This window comes from Lissotriton helveticus, chromosome 3_2, assembly GCF_964261635.1.
Source record: "Lissotriton helveticus chromosome 3_2, aLisHel1.1, whole genome shotgun sequence".
Classification (NCBI taxonomy): Eukaryota; Metazoa; Chordata; class Amphibia; order Caudata; family Salamandridae; genus Lissotriton; species Lissotriton helveticus.
Genome location: NC_136062.1, coordinates 335,961,575 through 335,981,838, shown reverse-complemented (window position 1 = coordinate 335,981,838; position 20,264 = coordinate 335,961,575).

Sequence of the window (20,264 nt, the reverse complement as noted above, 5' to 3'; positions counted from 1 at the left end):
TCAATGCAAAAGAAGTTTAATTCAAAATTTGCATATATTTCCTGTTCAATGGATTAGAATTTATATGACAATAAACACATTTTCGAGTATGTTTGTGCCCACATTCACAACAGGGAGGGGTGAAGTGAAGGGAGTGTCGGGAATAGGATAAAAGGGATCTGAGTCATTCAGTGACAAATCTTATTCTTATTCAAAAAAATATACATATAGGTGGTCCTTTAGAATAAAGGCCACATCACAAGGCTCATGGAGAGTCCAAATTTGTTCAAGTAGAAGGAGCCTAACTCCCTTAAAGCGATCAATGTCTATATTGGGACAGGAGTTGGTCGGTGGTGTGTAGTCGTCTACGTTTCGACCCGAAAGGACAGTAGGATTCTTTTCCTTACAAAAGGGTCTTCATCAGGACAAAGAAGTTGTGGGCGGGCAACCTCCTATCGCCGAAGGCGAGGGAATTAGGAACTACTTCACAATGGATTGTCTGGTCCGCAATAAAGATTTGAGGATGTAGATAGTCAGGTTGTTTGTACAGCGTATTAATATCGTCTATTGGTCTCTACAGGGTCTGCTCTTAGCTGATTCTAATAAAATTTCTTTTCACGTTAGGTTGAGCAACCTAAAAACGGGCTCCAAAAAACCATCCAGCTTAATTTAGAGGTCCTAGTGGATTCCGCATCGAGTTAATAATTCATGTTGGTTCTATTTCAAAGCCATTATCACGTGAAGAGTAAGTGAAGCTTTAAAGTTACCGCTTTTCCTTAAGGAATGGTGGCTTCTATTCGGTGGGAGGACTTAAGGATAAAGCCTTCAATGGATGATGGATATCCAGGAAGAAAGACTGGATCCTCTGTATTGTTACCAGCTTTCTTAGGACGTTTAGAATCCGCCCGCAAGTCCGTCAGTATTCCGCAAATATTTCAAACGCCAACCAGTTACTACCGTGCCATTAACTCTCCGGTAAATGTCTCTCAGTAAAGACACTTCAGGCTTCTGGAAAAAGAGACAGATTTTGTACAAACCAATAAGAAATCAATAGGTGGGTGTAATAAAATCATGCATGAGAAAAAATATACCCACTTTCATAGTAGATTACTGAACCTTTGAAAAGTATCATAAGTTCTCACTCAAATTGTCTTAGGGCCTTATAACGACTTTGGCGGTCCTCTTGTGGCACCACTACCACAACTTTCGCAGGGGGAATGTCAAGGCTGTGGTTCGCCTGCCTGCCGGATTCAGAGTTGAATCCAGATAAGGCGGACGGTGCTGCGGTGGTCTCGCAGCCGTGGTATGTTAGGCACATAGGAGAGCCCAACATGCAGACTGCCACTGTGAGACTGCCGATTGCACATTCCAGCATGCAAGCTTTGAGCATGCTCGGCTGACTCCCCGGAAAGCAATAAATGATAAAGGTGGCTGTAGACCGCATGGGTCGGATCGAAAAAACACGTTTATTCATGCTTCGTCAGGTGTACCATCCTCCAGCAGTCCACACATCCCAGCCATCGCAACACCCCCGAAGAGCTTCTGCCATATTAGGTTTTGTGTACAGTTTTGGAGGGTGCTTATCTATCGATCCATTTAGCACACAATTAAAATCGCCAGCCCTACAAGAGGTATGCCAGTGTGGAACACCACTAATTCTTCCAGGACAAGATAAAAAGCACTGTCATCTATTTTTGGTTCAAAAGAAACAGTTGATGGATGGAATGCTGGACAATGCAAACATTCACCCCCAGTCACAAGAATCTGGGTTTAATCCATCATTCTTTTGCTCACCACACGCCCCCAGTTTGGACCCAGCCATATGCAAATCAGTCTTGACCCTGTTCCTTTTAGTAACAGTCTAGCCCGAACTGCCAAGCCAGGTCCTCCCTGGACCGGAAACAAGCATCCTGGAACCAGTTTTAGGGCATCACCCTTCATCCACCAGGTTAGCTTGAATCCAGTGGTGTAGTAATCACGGGACTCACGTCTGGGCATACCCTTCCCACTTAGGGTGACATATGCAAAAGAAACCGGTCTTGGATGCTTGTTTCCAGTCCAGGGAGGACCTGGCCTGGCAGTTCGGGCTGGACTATTCCCACTGGGTGCAGAGTCAAGACTGATTTGCATATGCCTTGGTCCAAACTGGAATGGTATGTTGAGCAACAAAACGATGGATTTAGGCCCAGATCTCTGTAATGGGGGAAATGTATGACATTGTTCTGCATTTTGTCCATTAATTGTTCTTTTTGCATTTGTTACCCCGAGTGGAACGGGTATGCCCAGACGTGGGTCCTGTGCTCTCCAAGCCACTGGAGTCACTGGAATTAGAACCGGTGTGCATTGGCATGGTGCGCATTGTACATTTTGTTGGTATTAGAAATGGAACAATTCAATTAAGACTGGTGGCATTGGTGGCGCTGTGTGTGAGTCTCAGTAATAGAATGGTAGGCATGCTGATGGGAGCTGTATTATGTGGCTCTTAAACAGGGCACGAGTCGGGGTACCATAATGGTGGACGGTGTCTCCCGACTTATTTTACACTTTACTCATCAAAAACACCATCCACCCTGCTCATCAAAAGCGTGATAACTAACACTGCGCACCAACCACGTATTTCCGGGTGATTGCGGTTGAATCTGGAAATTTCTTGGACTGCCGGTCACCACGACCCGGCAGCTACTTTCGTAAGTTGACTTGCCCGTCTATTTTGACCTCTACCTATTGCAGCTCTTGCTTTGGTCTGTGAATCTGCCCCCATCACCTCGTAACCTTAAAAGGGTACTTACCAGTAAATGCTGTGATGTGCATACCAATCAGTGGTCATAGCAGACATCACTGGATGGGTGTGTATGCAACTCGGCAGTCCTGCCCTCGTGCTCCATACTCTTTATTTTTTGGGTTTGTCTGCTCTGGCTCCTTTCCTTTTTGGAAGTGACTGGATCAGGATATTGACATGTCTCTCCCTCCCTTCATGGCCTTGTCTGCTGCCTGACCGGCCTCCCGCTCGAGACTTCCCATCCTGGCCTTGCCTGCTGCCTGACCTGCCTTGTTTGTCCGTGGCATCTACACGTAGGAAAACATTTTCGGCTTCAGCAGCTTCAATTATTAAATCTAGCAATATGTGCAAATGATAGATCTGCTGTACATGTGATGTCACTTCCTGCCGTGTTGTCACTTCCTGCCGTGAAGTCACTACCTGGTGTGATGTCACTTTCTGCAGTGATGTCACTTCCTGTGACACAACCTAACTTGGAGAGTCCCAACAATTCTTTTTTTTAGGACTTGTGCCCTGTTTTCACCCCAGTAGAAGAGGTCCAGGGTGTCATAGGGCAGCATGGCTCCGATCCAGCCGGCCCGACATGTCCACCAAACGGCTACGGCAGCACAGGCCCAGGGAGTGACCTGCAGCCCCCCGGAGCAGCCAGGGGGGCCAATGAATAGAATTAGCGGTCACCGTCTTTTCAAGCAGTCCAGGGGGGCACCGCCCGCTCCCTTCATTCATCCTTGTGAGTGGTTTCAGGTGAAGATGGGCCCCCGGTGCCTCCGCGTTCCTTCACAGTGCAGCTGAAGGCAACAGGTCAGGCCCTAAGAGGGCCCTCACCTCTATCCGGAGAGTCCCAAATGACACAACCGGGGGGCAGTAGGCACCCACCTATGAAAATTAGGTAATGTCCCTGGGGGCGGGAGTAGCAGGGCTCCCCGTCCCACTCCGGAGGGCCTTCACTCTTTAGGCCAGGCTGTCTGTCCGACACAACATTTTGGTGTTACCCTCTCCTGGAATCCTCAGGCCGTGGCCTGCACACCACCATGGCGCCACCCAGAAGGCCGATCACTCCGGCCCCTCAGGGTCCCACCCTGGAACTCTGCCAATAGATCTCAGCTGCCCAACACCGGGCCCACAGCAGCAGCCCCAGCGCCGACAGCAACGGTCTGCCGCACGGCCCACAATGAAGAGATCCTCCGGGCACTGGCCAGGTGCCTGGTCCTATGAGGCAGCCGCAATCAAGCAGGCCTTCTTGGCGTCCCTCGACTGTCAGGGAGCTCAGCTGTCACAGTCTCCCAGGGCTCCAGTCATGGACAACCGGCCCCAACACCTGCACCACCACGGGTCTCCACGGAACCGCTACAGGTCGATCCCCAGATGTGTAGAATTCTGGGTAAGGGCACCCTGGATTTTTTATTTTTTTTGCAGAGTTTTATATAGCGCGAACTAGACCCGAACCGAATCAGGGGCCTTATTTATGAAGGCCTTGCGCCACCGGTGCGTCACTTTTTCCCATGTTAAAAGTGACGCAACGGCGGCGCAAGGCCTTCATAAATAATGCCCCAGGTATCAGAGCGCTTTACATATTTTCCAGTTACGTTACATTTTACGTTTCCAGTACTTTCATTTTAGGCACGGGGAGATTAAGTGATTTGCCCAGAATCACAGGAGGGTTTGGCGTCGTTACCGAGACTGGAACCCAGATCCACAGGTCCGAGGTCGAGCGCCCTAGCCGTTAGGCCAACTCCTCTCCCCTATTCTCTCCCCTATTTTGATGGCAGGATAAGCGAAGGATATTAGGCAGGCCTGTCACGGAGCTGTTGGGCAAGCCCCGCCAACCGTTATAATTTAAAAAATATGAAGGCTGCCTAGCTTTTGGTCACCTATAAAAAATCAGAGGGCTCTTGAGTTTAAGAATATTAATTTGGATTAAATGTGATCAATGTGTGTACTTTCTGTTTTTAACATAAAATTGTAACCATTACTTTATGTATGACCTGTAACGACCCTAATTTTTCTGATTATTACATAAATGAGATGATCTGACTCTCTCAATCGTTTTTCAGCATGTAATACCATTTTAGTGCATCTATGCATCATAGGATAAGAGCTATATCCAACCTATGTTGTCATTTTTAGGTTTTGCCTGCAAATGCTCACGTAGTGAGCATTCGCTAAAAAACCTATTGAGTTCTATATATGATCGATGACCCGCCTCTGCCTCTCATTGGCTAGCTCCATAAATGGAGGCTAGCCATTGGGAGACAGAGGCTGTCAATCGCGCTTTCTCCCGAAAACGCGATTCGGGGGCGTTTCTGGTGCTTTTTTTAAGCCCCGCCCCTTTGTCCCGGGCCGCGCTGCGATTGGCTGCCGGCCCGGGACACCCCCGTGACGTCATTCCCGGGCCGCGCTGTGATTGGCTGCCGGCCCGGGACACCCCCGTGACGTCAGCCAATCACAGCGCGGCCCGGGACCTGACTTGTCTCTCTGTGCTCGAGCACCAGCAAGATGGCGCGAAGAACAAGAACTACGCGCGAGCTCTACAGGCTGAGGTTCTTCGAAAGGTGTCCGACCGTGGCACAGCGTTTGGCGCACACCTGGCCAGCGCCGGCTTCTTTCACGTGGGGCCAAAGGACCGGGTCCAGTGCCTCTCCTGTGGGGGCATACTGAACTAAGTAAGTTTTCGGCTCTGCTGTTCTTGCTTGTAATGCGCGTGTTACGTACACAAAATGCCTCGTGCGCTGGGTTCACGTGGTGCAGTGGTTGGAAAGATTTAATTACGCGTTGAACTCTCTGAGCTGTGAATGAGGTCCATGTGATATTACACCGTCTACCAGCCAGGGACGTTTATAAGGCAAGACCAACGTGGGCAATTGCCCAGGGCCCCCACCTCCCAAGGGCCCCTCTGTGAAAGTGAAATTTCTCTCTGTTTGACCTCCGCCTCTCTCTCTCTTTTCAAGAAGCGGGTCCTCTCATACAGAGTGCCTGCATTTCTATTTTTCCATTTCAAGCACTGGTCCAGGTCATAACATATTTCAACGGTTGTGTTACCCTGTTAAAGTTTAATATAATTCAAGTGTTATTTGGCATCACAGAGGGTATACATTATTGTGATTGCAATTATTTAGCGCTTACTACCCTGGTGAGGCGTCGATGCGCTTTTTGGCAATTTTCAGGGAATGGTTTATAACATTCAAACTTGTTCTGCACAGGTGCCCCCAAAATGTCTTGCCCGAGGCCCCCAAGATGCACTACTACCACAGCCTTTCATGCTTTTTCCAGCGGGGACCCGTCTGTCAATATGTGCCACCCCAGCTCTGATTATGACCCCTTTTGGGGTGAACTATCTGCATGAAAGTTTGGCGGGGCCTTGGTATAGGAGTGGTAGGAGTGGGGTGGGCGCATTTTAGTGTTTCGGGGAGAACGGGAACTGTTTACATGTCACAGTATTGAAAGAGTTAAACGAAGGGACTGCTCTGATTTATTGGGGCGCTTCTCCCCACGGGTTCGGTTGCGGGGGGGAGGGGGGAAAGGGTGGGGCTTAAACTGAACTCTCCCCAAGGTGGCAGCAAGTGGCTCGTGACTGTCACCGGAGCCCCCAGACAGCATTGTAGGAAGAGACAGTGTATGCGTTACTATGATGCGTTACTGTTGCCGAAAGTACATGCCACTATTACATGGGTTCTCCAAACCCCTTTTTTTGTTTCAGAGTTTAAGAAAAGCAGGTGCTGCAAATGTCATAATAACAATGTAATCGATGTTGAACAAACCCCTCGTGGCGTGCCACAGACGGAACTGCCTCATGGTGGTTAAATTATAGCTGCAGTTAATATCTAAGTTAGTGGTACTCATTTTATCTGCTCACATAGATGAAAGTAGGAGGGGCTCATCCGAACATGTGTTGCCATGGTAACACTGAAAGCTCTGGAGCAGTCGCTCAGCCCGAAGAGCTCTTACCCTCGCGGGACAAAGCCCGTCTCCAGAAACAATGTTACAAGTTTTATGTAACTTGCTGAGAAGATAGCGCTGTGTGCCATAGTTTGTGGCTTCCGGGCACTGTGGCTAACGACGAGGCATATTTACTTGTAGGGATGACCGAAGATTATTTTTATGAATGTACAGTAGAAAAGGCTCCTCTGTGATTGAAAGGTGGGACTAGTTAGCAGAAATAGTATCTTCTGGCCAAGCTGCTGGGTGAGCGTCCAGCGCTTGCGGCCCACATGGAAGATGAGGCTGGTGAGAACCAAGAGGGCCCTGCAGAGTAGGGGAGGTGACTACATTTTGTTGTTGTTATTTTCTCCTCTGTCTTTACTTGAGGCCTGCAATTGATGTAACCTGTAACGCTCTGATCCTCATGTAAAGCGCTCTGATACCTCGGGGTATAGCCAGCGCTATATAAAACTTCTCAAAAAAATAAATACACATTCTGTGTCCTTGCCACGAGGCCTGGAGCTGCCCCATCCCAGTGGTGGTTTGCCTTTATTTCCTACATTCTGCAAACACTTCAAGTACCAGAATGCAATGCAAGAGGAATGTGTCACACTCGACGTGGAGCTGAGTGAGATCTCTGCATGAACAGAATTGTCGCCTGCTCGGATACTCGAAGTGCTCACTCACTCATGGTGTTAATGTACTCACGCGCCCAAAATGTTACCGTTCACAGCATGAGTATACATTTAACACTGAGTGCCAAGCCGTGAGTTTCATCCCCAGGGAGTGGAGTGTTTCTGGCATACCGTGTGTTGGGGCTTTTATGGTGACGTGGTTCCCTGTGTGCTGGCATCGGCCGAGCAGGTGTTGCGAATCAACAGTGCCAGGCTGAAGTCTTGCATCTGGGGGTAGTGTGTAAAAACGCCTAATGAGGTCAGATAAGGACCCATCAGTCTGTGCACCCCTCTTTCTGTACACCAGAGGTCTGCCGAAGCTCCAGCGCAGCCTTTATCACACTGTAGGGGAGAGTTTAAAGGTGGCTCGTCGTGGGAGGGGGTGGGGGCGCACTGTCACCCTGTGACCTCAGCCACACTGGCCAGTTCTCCCCTGTTAAAGGAGACGCCCTCATCTTCAATTCAAATATTGCTGTATTGTGTCATTTCATGTCTCTGTTCCTAAAGCATCTCTTACTCCGGGGCTTACTCATTCGCCTTTTATTTGTCGGCGGGGGCTCCCTCTCCCATCCTCACCCTAAACCCCCATTTACTTTCTGCCCCTCTGTAGCGCTTTGACACAAAAGTGGGGCGTTTAAGCACTGCACAATTTCTCACCTTTACATATCATGTACCCACCTCCCATATGTTGTACACTCGCCCTATGTCTAGTGCCTGCTGCCCTCTCATGTCCTTCCCTGCCTTATGTCTTTTTTCCCCACTCAGTGCTTTAAAGCAGAGTAGAGGAGGGGTAAAGCGCTATAGAAAATGAACAATATGACATATATGACTGACTGTCCGCTCTCTGTTACTCCTCATACTCCGCATCTCATGAGCCCCTATGCTGAAGTTGCCCCTGTGCTGGCAGTGCTTTTTTTGTAAAATAATTCGTGCCAGGGCCTTAAGTTGTCTTCAGACTCACACGTGTGGCGCTATCTAATGTACTGTATCTTACTAAGCTCTTGTATCTGGTGTAACTTGTAACGCAACGATCCTAAATGTAAAGCGCTCTGATACCTCTTGGGTCAAGTTCGCGCTATATAAAACTTTACAAATAAAACTTTACAAATAAACTGTAGGATCTTTCGGGTAAGTGCAATGCAGGTTGCAGGAGCATCAGAGTGTACAAAGTACCTAGGTTCGTATACGCTAAAATAATACAGTATGTACCGGTAACGGACAGTAATTCACTCCAATGCAGGGAGCCATTAACATCATTGTTTTCAAAAGGAGCAGGTCACGCTCCGCATCATCTCGTGAGACTTCAGGAGTTACAGCCGCGCGCCGTTCAAACACAGACCATGTCCCGAGTAACGCGTTTGTGATTAGCGCTCAAGCAGTGCAGAGACTCCCGGCTGAACCAAGGTAGGAAGTGCGCCTCCGTTCTCATCTTCGTGTCGGTAGGGATGATTAGAACTGCAGAACTACCAATGTGCAGGTCCGTACAAAAGCATTTCGCCCAAGTAAGAGTTGGCAGTATTAACGAGGAGCGCCTATGAGCAGCGCCAGCCCAAATACTCCTCGATTGTTGTTAAGAGCACTGGTGGTGACAGACCGCTTTTGAATATCGCATTTGTAAAACCCTTAGCGAATGCACGAGAACTGCACAATGAGATGTAAACTTGAGGCTAAAGTGAGCACGTATTATACATTGGACAATTCACACTTTACTTAATCAGAAGTACCATGGCTGTGTATTGTTGCTTGCCGAACGAGTGCCGCACATTGAAGCTATGAACTGCTATCGAAGCACTAGATGCAAACCGCATGGTACAGGTATGGCCAGTAAATAGCACTAAGAAACACTGGGCCTCAGAGGCGGACCAAACCATATACTAAAAAAGTGGTATAAGAACCACGACCCAAGTGGGGCTCTGTCTGAGTGTGTGTGGGGGGGGGCTCTGTCTGGGTGTGTGTGGGGGGGGGGCCTGTGTGTGTGTGGGGAGGCTCCGTGTGGAGGGGCTCTGTGTGGGGGGGGCTCTCTGTGGGTGTGTGTGTGTGGCATTTGCGAGAGATTAGGCTATTGCCATTATAAATGACAATGCCATTTATTTATCTGTTTTCAAAACGAACACATAAATAAAAATGTTGTCATTTACAATGCCAATAGCTCTAACTTCTACAAAGGCAAAACCGTTGCATTGTAAATGCTTGTTCATCTTTTAACTGCAGGCTAAATCCACCTAAAATTCAACGAAAGAATCGAGAAACACTCAAGTTACATGGATGTAGTCCTAAGTATGTGATGAACATGTTATACTGACTGCAAAGAAAGTGGAACATTCCCGCCTCACTTGTTAGGCATAAGAGCCAAAACCTCCATCAAATTAAAAATGTACGAAATGTCCCACTAATGACCCAAAGAACAAGTTATACAGGGTTCTGAAGGAAGGTTACATGCCCTTACCTGCTTCCTCGCATTATCCAAGTACATTTTGTAATCAATGAAAGCAATGTTCACTTAGGTAATGAATATTCATACAGGACGGCGGTTCATGTACCCAGCCTTTGCTTTGTGTAAATGTATGCCACTAATTACAGTCTGTGGGCTCCTCGTAATTGCACGCCATCGCTGTCCGACTTCTGGCCATTTATTTTAAGACTTAAAAGCTTATGATTTTGGGATAAACTGATAGAGAAAATGAGTGGTTTTACTCCTCCTCCTTCACAACACCATGCGAGAAATACAGGCCCTGGCAGTCAAACGACAAGTTAGTGGCTTATCAGAGTAAAATTACCTTTCCGTGTTTTTTGTAGTCTGCATGGCTTGAAAGGCGCAGATTCGTGTTGTTTTGTGGCGCCGGCTCTCCAACATTACCCGCCCGCCATCGTTCTGAGCAATGAAATTACATCATTTCTTACGTTCTCCAATGCAGATGAGAGCAGCGCCATCTGCAATACATTCCCACAAGGCAAACTGGATAGCTAAATGAATTGATGCCAAACGAATGTAGTGCCAACAGCTGCATCCTGTGTTTAAGATGTAATAACCTCGAAACTGCTGTCTTCCCCTTGGTAATGGAACCTGGGCGCTCATCGTTGTGCTGCTGCGCTGCCAAAAAGTGTGAGGCACAAATAGCTAATGAAAAGCGACTTGGAATGAGTTGTTCAATGTGGGGAAGTAACATTACATTGTGTAATGTTCTGAATGTACTGTGGGATAATAAAGTGTGTGTTTCAACATTTAATGCCAGGTGTTTCTCCTGCTGTTCTGACTTCCAAAAAGAGAATAAACCCTGCACAGAAATAGCTCATTGCTAGAAGGAATGCTTGTGCTGAAAGCTGTTTCATAAGTGATATGTGTAATTTGAGTTATATTTGCAGCAAACCATAATGCAACATGTTCAGGCAGTCAGAAATAGAAACAGTCTTATTGTTTTAGGAATGGGATACATTTACCTTTGATGCCCTAATTATTATACCATCCAACAACCGAGCACAAAGTATCCACCTCTAGCACTTAACTCTCAGGACAGTGAGACAAGCAGTCTCAATTCAAGGAGCGGGTGTGGGGTTAAAGACACAAAAATCAGTGAATCATAACAGCCTTTAAACACTATGGGCCTCATTTAAGAAAAGTGATGTATCGCTGCGAGAAAACAGCGATGCGTCCCTTTTCATTGCGCCCTCCTTGAGACACCAATGATGTATTGGGGCTAATTTAGGAGCCCTTGCGTCACTTTTGCCCCGCTGGTGCGTCACTTATTGTGACGCACCAGCAGGGTAAAAAATGCGCCATGTTGCATCATATTTACAAAGTGACGCATCTACGTAGATGCGTCACTTTGTAAACACCAGCGCCACATTATACCTGCATCAGGGATAATGCATTCAGGGTGGGCGTTTTGACGCATGTAAGCCTCGTAGAAATGACGCAGTGAAATCTATGAGATTTCACTGCGTCACTTCTAGGATGTAAATGTGTCATTATCTTACGCCTGCCTCACAGCGGGTGTAAGACTGACGCAGGCACATTGAAATGGGACTTGCCAATGTTAAATGGCCCATTGCTGAAGTTGCGTCACTTTTGTGACACACTCCAGTAATGTGTCATATTTGCGACTACAGATATGTCAGAAATACTGACATCTGTAACTCCTTGCGACATGATGCGTCATATTGTAAATATAACGCACCGGCATGTCGCACGGAGGGCGCAATGAAAAGTGGTGCATCACTGTTTTCACGCAGCGATGCAGCACTTTTCATAAATGAGGCCCATTATATTTGCAGTATCACGCATCATGTTGCAAGGAATGATAGATCTGTCAGTATTTCTGACGTATATGTAGGCGCAAAAATGACGCATTGCTGGAGGTGTGTCACAAAAGTGACACACCTCCAGCAATGGGTCATTTCACATGGTCAAATCCCATGTTAAATGTGCCTGCGAAAGTCTTCAGCCTGCCATGAGGCAGGTGTAAGATATTGACGCGTTTGCGTCCTAGAAGTGGAGCAGTGAAATCTTATAGATTTCCCTGCATCACTTCTATGACCCTTTCTTGCGTCAGGACGCCACCTCTGCATACATTATACCTGTTGCAGGTATAATGTGGTGCAGGGGTTTACAAAGTGTCGCATCTACCTAGATGCCTCACTTTGTAAATATGGTGCAACAAAGCGCATTTTTTACACTGTCACAAAAAGTGACGCACTGGTGGTGCAAAAGTGACGCAAGGGCTCATAAATAAGCCCCTATATTTGACTGCAAATAGGACTGAATATTCACAAAAATTTGAAGATACTCGCAAACTCTCCAATGTGTATAAAAAATTCCATTAATCAAAGAGATCCAGTAAATCAAATGGCCTTATTCATACGACGCACTAAAATTGATGACCCTTAACTAGCATGTTTATAGTCCATCAAGTCGGGGTACATTTACAAGAACTTAGAGCCACCATAGCGTCAATTTTTTGACGTTGGGGCGGCTTTCTTTTAATCGCCTTATTTACTAGTTGCCACTAACTGCAGGTAGCGGCTATTTTCACGTGTTAGCGTGAAATTTTCACATTGTCACTTCTGTTAGCCAGACTTACAGAAAACGAGATGCCAGGTGGTTATTTCCATCTAAAAACTGCAAAACTCTCAACGAGATATTTACAAGCTTATCCTTGTATGCGGCAAATCCAAAAAACTGCCTCTAAGTCCAATTAGAAGCAGTTTTTTAAGACCAAAAATTAGCTTGTCTTAAAATTATTGCACTCACTTGGGCTCACATATATGATGTTTTAGTGCTGGACAGCGCTGCCAGGAATATTGCTGTGCTGCCCTATGCCAAAACAAAAGGTCAGGAATGCACCCTATCAAAAAGATAGGGCACATTCCTGGGCCTCATTCATGGAAAGTGTTGCATCGCTTCGATAAAACAGGGATTAGACACTTTTCTCTGCACCCTCCTTGCGACACCACGGCTGCACCTTATTAACTGTACAGCGCTCCATGTCTCAATCAGTGACAGATACGTTTGTAATTCTGATGTATCTGTCAGCTCTAAAGTCAGCATTGCTGCAGTTGAGTAGTTAGTATGACGCAACTCCAGCAATGCATAGTGCCAGCACATCCCTATGGCACTGTGCTACCCTCATGCCTGCCACAAGGCAGGCGTAAGGTTTTGATGCAGTGGCGTCCTAGAATTATCGTCATGAAATCTGATAGATTTCACTGCACCACTCCTCCAAGGCTTTGTTGCGTGGGAATGCCCACCTTGCATACATCATACCTGAGGCAGGTATAATGTGGTACCGAGTTGTACAAGGTCATGCAGATGCCTAGAAGCGTCACTCTGTAAATATGGTGCTACATGGTGTAAACTTCACGCTGCAAGTATGTCAAGAAAATGACGCACAGGTGGTGTTAAACTGTCGGAAGGGGCTCATGAATAAGCCCCCCTGTCTTTTTTTCATATGTTGCAAATGTGACTGTGTTGCGGAGTTGCTCGATGTTGAGCAGGAAGGGACACCTACCTGCAGAAAACCTATCAATCCAGGATATTTCCTCTTTCTCTGTGTGCTGCAGAATGCAGCACACATAGAAAAAGTTCCAAAAAGAGGGTTCATGAAAAATGTATCCTTGTAGCTCCTCCCAAACGCCACTCTTGTGGTGGTCTTAGATTCTGACGCATTCCGAAGGTTTGCAGTTTGTCATAGACCTGAGAATGCTTCAGATTCCATTGGTTTTACATGGGAACTCCCACAGCAACACCTATTGAATGCCCCCTTCACCCTGTCTAATGCGTGAAAGGGGCATATATTTACAACATTTTTGCTTTGTGCGGACTTGTGTACATGCTGTGGCACATTGTGCCACCGGAAAATCAACCAAGTGACGTCCCTTTGTTGCAAGAGTTCCGCTAAAAGAGGCCCTCAGATAATGGAAGAACCCCCACAATTCATCTTTGGCAAGGTCAACAATGCCATGGACCTCCTGCTTTGCAGCCTGGAGCATCAAGGAGACGACCACCACACTCCTGACATGCATTGCTCACCTTATCAACTGCTTTGTTACCTTTGGGTGACGACAGGACCTGATCTCCTCTAAGTGCTGACCTCGGTGCACTGGAACTTCAGCAACAGGAAGCTGGAGATTATGAACCACAGCAAGCCAGAGACTCCCCGGAGCTGTCTGTAACCATGAAAGAAGGAGAGATACACAACCAGTCAACATTAAATGTGGTTATCTGCCATCTGATGAGTCACATCTGGGGGCTGCATGAACTCTGCAGCGGATGACTACATCGCAGTGGAGCCCACGTTCAGGAGAAGTGTCGGGATCCTGTCTCTGAGTGTGATTGTGCACTATTTCCACCGCTTACAGGTGGCTTGTAGTTGTGACGAGGGAAGCCTGCTCCTTCTACGCCTAACATTATGACTGAATACGTGAATAACAGCTTGTTGCGCAGAACCATTCACTCCCTGTCCGCAGCATCTGCCGACCAGTAGATTGCAGCCAGGTCCTGCCTGTTCAGTGGTGTAAAAGATTCACGTGTCGCCATCTGAGGTCACTTGCAACATTGATGGGAAGAGGAGGTAGGATTGGATGTCGCTTGACCTCTAGAGATGATCCCCTCTGCACCCTGTGTCATATTCAGGAAAGAAAACAAGTATGGCCTTATCCACTTTTGCCTCCCCCAGCTTGTGTACCTCCCTCAGGACAGCATCACAATCCCTGTAGGAGGATGGAGAGAAAGGGTCTATGACTTGTCCCTGGCAGCAGAAAGCTTGCTGGCACTCGATGGGCCTGCTCCGCATCAAAGAATGGGGACAGTGCACCTGCTGGTAGTAGACCATGCAACCATGTCTCATCTCAGTATATGTCACTGATTGAGCCCCTTATGCTCCCTCAGGCAGACCCAATACCCTCATGTTGCTACACTGGGAGCAGGCCCACCGTATCCTCCACTGTTCCTTCTAGTGACTTAACACATGTCATTAGCTGCTGTTACTCCAATGCTGCAGTCAGGGTAATTGGGGGACCAGCTCTTGCTCATTGTTGTGTACATTGTAAGTCAGCTTCCGATGATCTGCACTCTCAGGGTCAATTCAACTGTGATTTTGTCTATGCAGCACTAAAAGGAAGTGCACATATGTTTGAGGGAGTGTAGTTTGTAGTCCAGGGTGTCCACTGTCATCTACCTTGGTGGCCAGTAATCCCCAGCGCTCTGTTCACCGTCATGGAAGAGCAGCCAAATGTTGCCGCCGCAACCGTTTGCAGGTTCACTGCATGCATGAATGACATGCAGTGTGGTGCAGTACGGCCAGCGGGCCCCTTTCCTCCAGTTAGGTGTATGCTAACCAGGAATCTTTGTTCAGGTGGCACCGAGGGAAATCAATCAATCAGGGATTTATATAGCGTGGCTACTCACCCGTGAGTGTCTCACTCTCAAGGTGCTGGCGGAGAGGTGATGTTTGTCAGACTGGGTGGAGAGTTATGCGAAGAACCCGGTCCTTCCTGAATTGGGTCAGCAACACGGATTGCCTGAAGTGCAGGGGCAGGATGTTTAAGGTCTTGGCATAGAGGTAGGATAACAAACTTTCTCCTGTTCTGGTCTTGTGGATCTTGGGGACGAGGTGAGGGCGATCTCAGAGGATAGGAGTCATCTGGCAGGTACTTGGAATGTGAGGTGGAGTTTGAAAGTGACTCTTTTGTTGACTGGGAGCAAGTGGAGTTCTCGGAGATGTTGCATGATGTGACTGTGGTAGGGGATGTCGAGGACTAGTTTGGCTGTGTCGTTTTTTACTTTCCGTAGTTTCTTGAGCTGTTCCTGGATGGCACTGGCATAGAGTCTATTGCCGAAGTCGAGTATGCTGGTGATGAGTGCACATGTGACCATCTTCATGGATTCTTTCGAGATCCATATGAATGGCCTTCGAAGCAGGCTGGGGAAACTGCATTGATTTTGCGGTTCATAATGAGAGATGAGTACAGTATGATTCCGAAGTAGCGTGCCTGGCCCGTCGGGGTGGTGGGAGATGCCAGAGTGGCTGGCCACCAGCAGTTGTACCAGCCTGAAGGGGTGGGTCCCAGGATGAGAAATTGCTCTTGTCCAAGTTGAGCTTGAGGCAGATGTCTTTCCTCCATATAGCAACGGCCTTCATTTAACTGTGGAATTTGGTTCTGGTGGTTGTGGGGTCATTGGTGAGGGAGAGGATCAGCTGGGTGCTGTCACCATAGGAGACGATGTTGAGTCTGTGGCTTCTGACGATTGCTGTGAGGAAGGACATGTAGACATGGAAGAGGGTGGGGCTCAGGGAGGATCCCTGGAGTACTCCACAGCTGAGATCTATGGCTTCTGACAGGAAAGGCGGTACTCTGACTCATTAGGTCTGGCCAGTGAGGAAAGAGTGAATCTAGTCCAAGGCCGTGTCACGGATGCTGGCATCGTGGAGTCTTGTGAATAGGGTGCGTTGGGAGACGGTGTCCAAGGAGGCCAAGAGGTCTAATAGGATTAGGGCTACAGTCTCGCCCTGGTTGAGGAGGGAGCAAATGTCTTCTGTGATGGCGAGGAGTGCAGTCTCTGTGCTGTGATTGCTTCAGGGTTGAGTGTGTGTCCGGCTATGTGGGTTGGTGCGGTGAATAGCTGCTTGAGTCTGATGTTGGCTAGGTTCTCCAGGAGGGAGGTAGTGTTCTGGTCACTGGGGTTGTCCAGGTAGAAGTTGAGGTCTCTCAGTAGGATGTAGTCAAGTGTGCCGTGGAGGGTGGGGTTGGGGTTGGTCCAGATCTGGAAGTGGTGGTGTTCCATGGTTGCCATTGGGCCATTAGACTGCGTGGTTAGTCGGAGTGTGCTTTTGTAGATAATTGCCATGCCTCCTCCTGGGCAGTCGGGGTACTCCTTGCATGTGACTTTGTAGCCGTCAGGAATGGTGATGCCCTTGTCCGGTCCAGAGTAGAGGTTGGTCCAGGTTTCCGTGAAGAAGGCGATGTCTGGAGAGGTGGTGTAGAGGAAGTACCAGATTTCTGTGGCATGTTGGTGGAGGGACCGCACATTGAGGAGGATGCAGTTGAGCCAGTCGGGTGCACTGTTGGTTGGCTGGGCAGTGAAATGTGCAGATGTGTTGATATGAAAGAAGGTGCAGTTGCAGTTTTTGCAGGCAAAGGGTGCAAGGGTATTCTTCGGTGATGCTCGATGGCAGGCGGCGTGGCATCTAGGGTTGAGAGCAAGGAGGGTGCTGGGGTTTTAGCAGTGGAGTGTCTGAGAGGCAGGGTCCCTGGTGCTGGGTGCAGTGCAGGCACGGATGGAGACAGACGGGCTTGCCTTTGGTGTGCCTTCGGAGCAACAGTGGCACCCCGTTGCACGTGGCCGCACATCGGCGGCCATCAAGTGGTGCTGCGGGGGGCTGGAAAGCTGTGAGTCAGGAAATGCGAAAAAGACACTGGAGGGGCGGGGCAGCGGGGGATCGCAGCGGCAACGAGGGAGATAACAGGGAAAAAGTAACTGAAAAAAGCACAGAAGAAACAAATCCAGACAAAGCAGACAAAAAACAAACAAAGCCAAAGATTGGAAAGCAAAGGAGAAGAGCAGAAAAAGGGACTGAAATAGCAGAAAAGAAGGACAGGAGGAGAGTCAAGCAGCAGAGCAGTGACGCTCTATCACTGGACCTACAGGATTGAGGCTCAGGCAGGAGCCTGTGGGTGGAGGAGGGCCTTGAACTCATGACCTCTGAGTCAGAGGAACCACCAGCAGCAGATGGGGACAGCAGGAGTGCTGTGGGAGGAGCATGTACTAAGGGATAGTCCCCCTTAGACCCATCAGCAAACTGACAGCGGCGAGGAAAGGCAGTACCAGCCGGTTGCTGCTTCTGATCTTACAGTGGCAACCAGATTCTGTGTTTCCGCTCAGTAACCACGGATCAAGTTGCATACCCAAGGGCCTGAGCCTGAGCTGACCCCTGTACCCCCGGCACCCACTGTCACCAATGTCCAATATCAGCGACAGGAGCCAGTTAGTGAAGTCCCCCACCAGTCTTGTGCAGTGTTCTCTGCAATGTGGGTCCTCTGCAGTGCAGGCATTGCTCAGGGCACAGTGAGCGCAACCCATAGGTGCCAGGCGCTGGCCTGATATGACCCACAGGTCTCCTGTGCTCCCCATCCCACCTTCTCTTCACCTGGACATCAACACCGGGGCTCAATCCACCGTACTCTCTCCAAATCTGTGACTCAGCCAGAAGAGCCTGAGTCAGGTGAGATTTCACAACCCTGTGTACAGTAGTCGCTGCCTAGTCTGTTCAGGAACCTTCCGATGCAGGTGATGCAACAGGGCCCCCTTAGGCATGAAGTTGCAGCACTCCCGCAAACAAGTTTGTCACAGTTCAGGGGCCTCTCCCTCCACAGCATCTGGGCTGTGCCGCATCCTCCGGCCTGTGATGCAAAGAGGTGCGGCCCACAATTGTCAATCTCCTCTGTGCCTCCGGTGTAGTAGTAACTGCAAACACAACAATGATGGACAGAATGTGGATCAATGTCACACATTCACCCCAGTCAAAAGATCTGGGCCCAAATCCATCGTTTTTCCACTCCACACCACCCTGGGTTAGACAATGGCGATATGCAAATCAGCGCTGACCCTGTTGCCCCATGGGAACAGTCCAGTCCGAACTACAAAAGCCATGTCCTTCCCAGAACGGAAACAAGCATCCGAGGACCGGCCCGGTTTCGAGGTAACACCTCTCATCAGCCCGGCTAGCTTGACTCCAGTGGTGTGGAGTGTCTGGGACTCACGTCTGAGCATCCCCAGTACACTTAGAGCGGAAACTGCAAACACAACAATGATGGACAGAATGTGGATCAATGTCACACATTCACCCCAGTCCAAAGATCTGGGCCCATTGTTGTGTTTGCAGTTACCGCTCTAAGTGTACTGGGGATGCTCAGACGTGAGTCCCAGACACTCCACACCACTGGAGTCAAGCTAGCCGGGCTGATGAGAGGTGTTACCTCGAAACCGGGCCGGTCCTCGGATGCTTGTTTCCGTTCTGGGAAGGACATGGCTTTTGTAGTTCGGACTGGACTGTTCCCATGGGGCAACAGGGTCAGCGCTGATTTGCATATCGCCATTGTCTAACCCAGGGTGGTGTGGAGTGGAAAAACGATGGATTTGGGCCCAGATCTTTTGACTGGGGTGAATGTGTGACATTGATCCACATTCTGTCCATCATTGTTGTGTTTGCAGTTACCGCTCTAAGTGTACTGGGGATGCTCAGACGTGAGTCCCAGACACTCCACACCACTGGAGTCAAGCTAGCCGGGCTGATGAGAGGTGTTACCTCGAAACCGGGCCGGTCCTCGGATGCTTGTTTCCGTTCTGGGAAGGACATGGCTTTTGTAGTTCGGACTGGACTGTTCCCATGGGGCAACAGGGTCAGCGCTGATTTGCATATCGCCATTGTCTAACCCAGGGTGGTGTGGAGTGGAAAAACGATGGATTTGGGCCCAGATCTTTTGACTGGGGTGAATGTGTGACATTGATCCACATTCTGTCCATCATTGTTGTGTTTGCAGTTACCGCTCTAAGTGTACTGGGGATGCTCAGACGTGAGTCCCAGACACTCCACACCACTGGAGTCAAGCTAGCCGGGCTGATGAGAGGTGTTACCTCGAAACCGGGCCGGTCCTCGGATGCTTGTTTCCGTTCTGGGAAGGACATGGCTTTTGTAGTTCGGACTGGACTGTTCCCATGGGGCAACAGGGTCAGCGCTGATTTGCATATCGCCATTGTCTAACCCAGGGTGGTGTGGAGTGGAAAAACGATGGATTTGGGCCCAGATCTTTTGACTGGGGTGAATGTGTGACATTGATCCACATTCTGTCCATCATTGTTGTGTTTGCAGTTACCGCTCTAAGTGTACTGGGGATGCTCAGACGTGAGTCCCAGACACTCCACACCACTGGAGTCAAGCTAGCCGGGCTGATGAGAGGTGTTACCTCGAAACCGGGCCGGTCCTCGGATGCTTGTTTCCGGTGTAGTAGTGGCACGTGTTATGCAATGCAGACCTCCCTACGTTGGTGCACAGTAGTGCCTCTAAAGATCACAGCTCACAGCCACCATGCGCCCTTATTACACCGGTCTGCAACGTGCCTCCATGAGACCTGCCAGACTTCACCATCAGGTAAGGGTGAACACTGATGCCTCAGTGTCTACCGCCATGGCCCACATGCTTAGGCCCGACACGGCCCGGCTTCTCGGTCAGGTTGCAGTAACTCCACAGCACCGCTGCCTTCCACTCTGGTTCTGATAGCTGATAGACAAGCAATTATGGTAAACGGTAAGCACAAATGCAATGAATATTGTAAAGGCTCTATTAACATCAGAGGGCCCTCTGATGTTAATAGGGCCTTTACAATATTCATTGCCATTGAACATACCATTTACCATAATT